Raw genomic sequence first — 7,532 nt, forward strand, 5'->3', positions numbered from 1 at the left:
AAATTCAAAACATACATCGAGAAACGAAAAAGAAAAATCTGTCATGAATAGTTGCGAATGGTTCTCTGTATACTATTCACATCTGAGTTTCTCTTTTTTGCTTCTCGATGTATGTTTCGAATTTTGATCTGAATTTTTGAGGAATTATCTTAATATGTGCTGTGAACATGTATGATTTTTTTCAGATTTTTTCGTAATGTTTAAATTTAAATTCGGGCCGCAAGGCACACGGTGACATGCAAAGATGCATGTCACCTGATCTCTTTCCTCCCACTTCCCCTCCCCTCGCCGCCACCCGCCCCTCCCCTCGCAGATCCAGATCGCCGTGCTCTGCTCCTCCCTCCTTCCCCTCCGGCAAGATCCCACATCCATCGATCCATCCATCAACCGGAACCAGATCCAATCCTCCTCCCTCCCTCCTCGCCCCGGCTCCCTGCTCCCCTCCCCTTCCAGATCGCCGCCACCACCTCCCTCCTCCTCCCTCGCCCCGGTTCCCTGCTCCGCCTCGACGGGCCGGTGCACCGCCATGACCGCAACGAGCCCAATCCCATCGCCGAATCTCGGAACATCGCCACGGCTCCCTGCTCCGCGGCGGCCGAGGCGGCGCGGGAGCTGCGTGACGCGGTGGCGGCCCTCGCCGTGCGCCGCGCCGCCGACGAGGACGCGCTGCGGTGCCGCGCCGTCGCGCTGGACGCCGATGTCCGCCGCCTACATGGCTCCCTCGCCCCCCTGGACCCCGCCACGCTCGACAAGGTCCGCGCCCCTCCCCCCTTCACCCTCTCCCTCTCTCTCTGCCTGATTCGAAACACGATCCCGGTCGCCGCGGCCCTCACTCTGGCCAGCTCCCGAGGCTAGAGTCGCTGCTGCCTTCTCCGCGTCGCTGCTGCCTCGCGCGCGCGCGCGCCTAGAGATTCGGGCTCCACGTGTGTGCGGCATCGGAATCTGCTCCGTGATCCGGGTTCATCTCGACTGAGCAAGTTCTCGAGCCCATGTCGCAGCAATGGCGCAAGCTAGCACGCCAAGAACTAGAAGCAAAGCGGGTTACTGACCACACAGGCACACAGCTATAGTCAAACCAAAGAAAAATCCACGGGCAAGCACAAAAGGTAATGACGAGAGGGCACTAGACTGTGACATGATTTACTGAAGCGTATGCAATCCTTATATACAAGTAGGAGCAGGCGTAACCATACGCGTCATTCACTAATTTATCCCCGGCTGGCCGTCTAATTTGAATTGGCAAATTGATGCATGTCAGCCTGCTGTCTAACGTAGGGAACATACATTGTTAAACGGGACTTAGCTGCTAATTCTTACAGTTGTCGCATGATTTGGGTCGAGGTAATATTAATTAAGATGTAGCTAGTGGCCAGGTCTGAAAATGACGCACACCAACAGTTTCAGACATTGTTAAACGAGACTTAGCAAGACTACTGGCCAGACCGAGCTGTTATTAAGATGGAGCCAGGTCAGAAGATGATATACGGCAACAGTTTTATATGACATTGTTATAGACGAGGGTTAGGTTAGGTTAGGTAGATACAGCCAAGTCCAGAAACAATAGGACAGCAATTTCAGATATTGTTAAACGAGAGATAGGTATATAGTTGGGCTAACACCAACCTTGCAGCGCTTAAGCTCTCTGATTCTCAAGTCCAGAATTGTTCATCTGAAGCTAGAGATTATTACTCCATATGCTAGCCGCATGCATCTTCCAAAGTGCTCCCATGCGTTTATTGTTTTGGTAGTACTTCCATGTATTGTTTCGGCATGTGCACAAATGGTACTCCAGTTGCTTAAATGAGAATCGTCGTTCCAGTTCCTGTTATGTTACAGCTGCTTACCTTACTAATATATATATACTATTTGTCTTATGTTCTTGTTTGTATTCAGTCAGTGCCTCCAATGTGGTCGACGACGAGTGCATCGGGGATTCGGGGTCGTCTTCAAGAAGGACAAGACCAGGGCCTCCAATGGATCAGTCAGTGCTCCACTGCTCCTCTTCTTCCTAACCATTTCCTGTCTGCCTGCCATCACATGCAATGGCTACTTGTCGCCTCCTTAATTAGTACACATGGATCTTAAACCAATTGTATCTGGAATTCAGTTGTAAGAAAGTGTCTAATCTGAAACAAGGCATGGGTGGGAATTCGTTTGGGCTAGAGTACCTATGTTTCTCAATATAAAGATGTTTTGGTAGTTTAAATAATCGATGGAGTGATAGTTACAGTATGGTTGAAAATCCACTCGGTTGTGGACTAATAAGAGCCAGCAATACATATACTCTAGTTGTCATGCTGTGCTTGCTGTTTCATATTTTGTTGATGCACTGATTGCTCGTCCCTCCTCCTCTCCCCTCCCCTCCTCTGCTTCTTCTTGATTAGATCTGATCTGATCCATGCAGGGGGTTTGTGCAGGTCATCACCATGGTACACCGAGGTGCTGCGGGTGTCAAGGAAGACGATTGTTCGGTTGAGACAGTGAAGAGAGGATAGCGTGCGGAGGGGGAGGACGTCGGTTCCAGCTGCTTAGATTACTCGAGGGTAAAATCATCCAATCTGTCCCAGTTTGGCTGCTTGGTCCACTCTAGCACCATTCTGGCCTCGATGTCCAGTATTTGTCGAAGGTGTACCAGAATGTTGTGCATTTTGCAGTAAATCTTGTCGGTGGATGTGCCATACTTGTCTGGAAATGGCACCATGTTGAAGGAAAATTTTATGTTAGTAGATTGGAAATATCATGTGCAATATTTCTCTAATTGCTTGTTGCAAATATGCAGGGCGGAGTGCTGCTATTCGCCAGTTCCTATTTTGAATACATTAGGCTGAGCAGTTTTCTAAAATCTTAGGATGCGTCTTTCTGTAGAATTGGGGAGTAAGTGGACCTTCCTTATTCTTGTAGCTTACTAGCTTATATTATTAGTTCACCTAAAAGGGGTCTGCTCTCAGTCTTCATTTTTATCGAGAATATGTTTTTTTGTGTATATTAACTGTCTATATGTGCTCGTATATTAGGGTGACGTTACAGCAGGATATATCTCGTGCAAGGCTCTGGTTCTTTGAGGGCCAAAAGAAGATCTTGCTTTATAGTGAGAGATCTCACTTCTTCCACGGATACAAGGTCATAGCATCTAAAAGGCCCTCCCTTGAGTACCTCCCTCGAGTACTTTTTATGATGTGTGCTCTTGCTGCCGTTCATGAGCATGCACCTAAGTGTTCCTTTGTGTAATGTTTAAACTCGTGCTTTTTAAATATGCAGATCAGGGGAGGACATCATTTGGTCGTCTACTCATTGCGAGGGAGAAAATATTTCTATCCAAAGGTATGTATTGACTAGATTGTGACCGTGTAGTACGTACTATGTCTGAAGCTATGGTATCGAAGTTCTAAAAGATTTATCTGTCTTGACCCTGGGGTTTTCTTTTCTTTCAGCTTGTAAATATGCTCGGTGAATCAGCAAATCCCAGGTGTAATGTGTTTTTTTCTCGTCTAAACCTCCTTAAGGTGAGACGACCGTTTCTTGTAGAAGTTTGGTTCCATGTACAGCACTTCAGCCACAAAGTTCATGGGGCATCGAAGTTACAGTCTGCACCAGGTTGTAAAAAAGCATGTTGGAGCGTGATAGTTGATAGCCGGTTCATATATAGTAGTACATTAGATTTCTTCTGTAGTGTTTTGTTAAAATTCAGTTTTGATTGTATTCGAGCGCCTAGCAAACAAGTTAACATGGGCTGACGTTTTCTGTTGCAGCTGGAGCAGATCGTCGGAATGTCGTCTGCACGGAGGCTGATTTCTTCCGACAAGGATATGTTTGTCTTCTGTTGACCGTGCGCATGAGCGTATGACGGCCTTACCGACTAGCAGAATTTTGGAACATGAGCTGAAAATTCGCTGTTGACTAGTCTAGCTGAAAGTGTGTGTACCTGAAGTTGCGGTAGCGGATTATTACCTTGTAGAGGGTTACTGCTTCCAAATTTTGTTTCTCCTCATCAATCTTGAGCATCTCTTGGTTCTACAGAGCTTAGTCGTTGTGCCAAAAGTCACCAGTTTGGAATTCTGGGAAAACATTCAACTGCCTTTTTTTAGCATCGACTTTGTCTTATTGATTAGATAGATACAGTTGGTGCAGCAGATTGAAAAACCTCGAAACGAAATCTTTCTGATCCCTGGGGAAGACGGTCAAATTGGAGGAAAATCCATAGGCCGACGACCCCATTGCCTGCATCCTGTAGGAGTATAAGATAACCAAAAGTTCAGCAAAATAAAGTCTCCACACTCACCGCCTTTTCACTCTGTTTCTTGCTTCCTAAACCTACACTTGTAGTGTTTCTTGCTTCCTAAACCTGCACCTGTAGTAGCTTATTGTTATCCTGGTTGTTTTGTTGCTATCAATATTAGTCCCATGTTTTGTTTCCTTGCATGCTTACTACTATAATCTATACTACTGTTATTGTCATATCTACTACTTGTGGTTCCCTCAAATTATCTATATCTGCTATTGTCATATCTCTATTCACATGTACAGTCAAACATCTTTGTACTACTACTGTTGTTGTATGGCAAACACCAGAGGCAAATCATATTTGTGATGCAGTTTCTGTAACTTGGCATTTCTACATGGCTTGTTTATATTGGCAATTATACACTAACGATGATGTTTACCTGCACTGCTTAATTTTGTTTATCTTGATCTTGATGGACAAAACATCACATGTTTCTTTTCTGTCTAAGACATAACAAACATGTCTTTTTCGTTGTTGAGCTTAATTATAGGCTCTTGTGCAGCAGCAACCGTTGATTTTGATTTCAGCTGATCAATCATCTGTCCTTGTGTAGCACAAGGGTTCGATGGGGATACAACATCAGCAGGATGACCATGACTCCATCAATTGCAAGCTCTAGGTACTAATCCCACTCAGCTCTTTCCTGTAGCGCATCCATTACTCATACCCTTGCTGCCCCCGAATCACGAGCGATGAGATAACATCATGGAGTGGGATTTTTTGTTTCCTAGCTTAGCAATTGAGTTAAAGCAATGTAATATAAGTATGAGCACTCAACCATTGTCAGCTATTTGCATATTTGTTTTGTATTTTTTTTTATAAATGATGATAGTTTGTGCAAGATGTTCACATGTTAATTTTTGTTAACTAAAATCTCTTATGCCCTTGACTTAGCTTGACCCAGAACAGTAGCATCCTTGATGCGTACTAACCTTCACCTTGTTCTTTCTCTCGCAGACTCAAAGGAGGCAGTACGCAAGGCACAAAGGTACATGGTGCTCGCAAGCGACGAACGGAGGCTGTTCGACATCGCTACACAAACCATCATTGTGAGCTCCTCCCTTTGCTATGCTACAACCATGCTCTGTTTCATGGGTTGGTTAGGAGTTCGATGCTTTTTGTGCCGTGGTTGAGTCCTTGCCGACTGTTGTGTCAATGATCAAGTGTTGGTGCCTCATCTGGCTATTTTATTTGCTGCTGGTAATTAGTAGTATTAGAGTGCCGCTGGTTTATTAGGATATGGCTGAAACCATTGGATGGCCTTCCTGCACATGTTATCCAGAATTAGTACTTGTCCCATTTTTTGTTTCCTTGCTGGACATGTTATGGTTCAAGTGTCGATGATGTCTAGTAGATAGTTTGCTAGCTATATACCTGCTGCTGATTGATGCTCTTGTGGTTAGCATTATACTCCTGGAATCATATTATACTATATCTAGTGTTCTAGTGGTTTTGTGAAGATGCATCACAAACATCTAGGTCTTTGAAGGTGTCTGAATCTGTTGCTTTATCATATATTTGGCCCATAAATCTACATTTCTATGAGATCTCTTTCAATATATAATTTTTTGATAGTTTGCACACTAAAGCTGGAGGTTTGCAAATCTACTCCAAGAATAATAGCGACTCTAATGCTGGTAGCCTATGTGTTCACTCTTTTGCAGGAGCTCCAGGTGTACGGAATTTGAAGTTCGAAGCTGTATAGCCCTACTCAGCAAAGAGCCGTATAGACTGTAAATATTGTAATATTGTAACAGGGTGCAAGCGGCGGGGGCTGCCTGCTAATACCGCAACGCCGCCCCGCTAAACACATCATAAGTGGGATCCCGCTGCTGTACGCAAAAGTCAAGCGGGGTCCGCAATTTGCCCGCGTACGCACACATTTATACATATGCGCTATTGTTTCCGTATATTTGCACGCGTGATCTTTCCCCAGCACCAGCTCGTGGCTCATGCGGTCCCCTCGCCTGAACTTGGCCACGTAGATGATGATGATCTGCCCCAGCGCAATCCGCTTTGCTACGGGGCCCGGCGAGTTTGGTAGCGCCACCGCGAACGTGCTCAGCGCTACCACGGCCGACGTGGCCAGCACTGACTCGGTGGCGCCCGTGCGGTGCACCAGCCACAGCGCCAGGACAAAGGGGATGGTGCCCATGACGGTGGCGTGGAGTGCGCTGGCCGCGGCGCACAGGGCGGTGCCGACGGTGGCATCCGTGACGATGATGACCGTCACGAGGTAGGAGATGGCGGGAAAGGTGAGGTGGCGCTTGAGGGCCGGCGGCGTGTAGACGGACACGCCCACGATGGTGCATGCCAGGGCGGCGCGGAGCCTGACGCGAGGGACGGCCGCCAGCGCCGGCTCGTGTTGGTCCACATGGGCGACGACGGCGCCATCGAGCTCATGTTGTTGTTGTTGTTGGCTGCGGCCTATGGTCGTCGACTCGATCATGCGTGCAAATAGCCCGCGTAAAAATACCAAATATTGCTCACGCATGCATGTGTATCAGCTCATATCAATCGGCGATTTTTTTTATGGTGTTGGCAAAAATCTTTGATACATGCATATAGTTGGCGGGCTGGCGGCGTCGTGGCGGCCTCTGTATCCTGCATACCACAACCTGCGTCTCCCGCGTGGCCGCTCGCGGGTTAAAGCGCGGGATGCGGGCTGCCCGCATCCCGTCCCACTTGCACCCTGACTTGTAATGCACTATGTACAGATTGTAGTAGACTTAGTTGTATTTGGTGAACTACATTTGTATTGTTCCGTCTGAAATATTGACTATGTATGTGATTTGAAAACGTGTGGAATGGAAGGAAACGTGACTCGTGGGACCCACTTATGAAAATAATCTGAGCAGTTTTGAAATTTCTGTCAAGTGGGCCCAATGTGTGAGGTGATGACAAGTGGGACCCATCTGATTGGTGGGACCAGCTTCAAAATATAACTGCCCAAACAATGTTAAAAGGCCACGACCCAGAAATAAATAAGAGGCCGAATTGTTGGCCCAGGCCCAGGTAGCTAACAAAAACTGGCAGGAAAAAATATAATAAATTGACTGATTTAATGGGCTTGGCCCATATACACACCTAATCGGACCGGGCTGATTTTGTTAGTGACCTTTTCAATTGGTCGTAGTTTTGCCACGTCAGATTGCCACGTTGGATCCGACGTGGCCTGAGCAGACAACCAATGACCAAAACAAAAAGGTCATGGGTTCAACGACCTTCTGTTTTGGTCGTAAACGTCCAC

General features: G+C 46.7%; 1 long non-coding RNA gene across 3 annotated transcripts; it reads left to right on the top strand.

The window, feature by feature from the left end:
* The first annotated feature begins 276 nt into the window (after nt 1-276).
* On the top strand, nt 277-6,194 carry LOC123137722 (uncharacterized). 3 transcript variants are annotated; one of them, XR_006468475.1, is made up of 10 exons: nt 277-753; nt 1,894-1,981; nt 2,418-2,543; nt 2,780-2,874; nt 3,015-3,120; nt 3,259-3,321; nt 3,432-3,594; nt 3,750-4,901; nt 5,240-5,331; nt 5,947-6,194. It is a non-coding gene; the product is annotated as an uncharacterized lncRNA (long non-coding RNA). The 3 variants fall into 3 exon arrangements; XR_006468476.1 differs by having other exon boundaries at nt 278-753; nt 2,405-2,543; nt 3,432-3,503; XR_006468474.1 differs by having other exon boundaries at nt 278-753; nt 3,432-3,503.
* Nucleotides 6,195-7,532: the final 1,338 nt, after the last annotated feature.

Source organism: Triticum aestivum, chromosome 6B (assembly GCF_018294505.1).
Source record: "Triticum aestivum cultivar Chinese Spring chromosome 6B, IWGSC CS RefSeq v2.1, whole genome shotgun sequence".
Lineage (NCBI taxonomy): Eukaryota > Viridiplantae > Streptophyta > Magnoliopsida > Poales > Poaceae > Triticum > Triticum aestivum.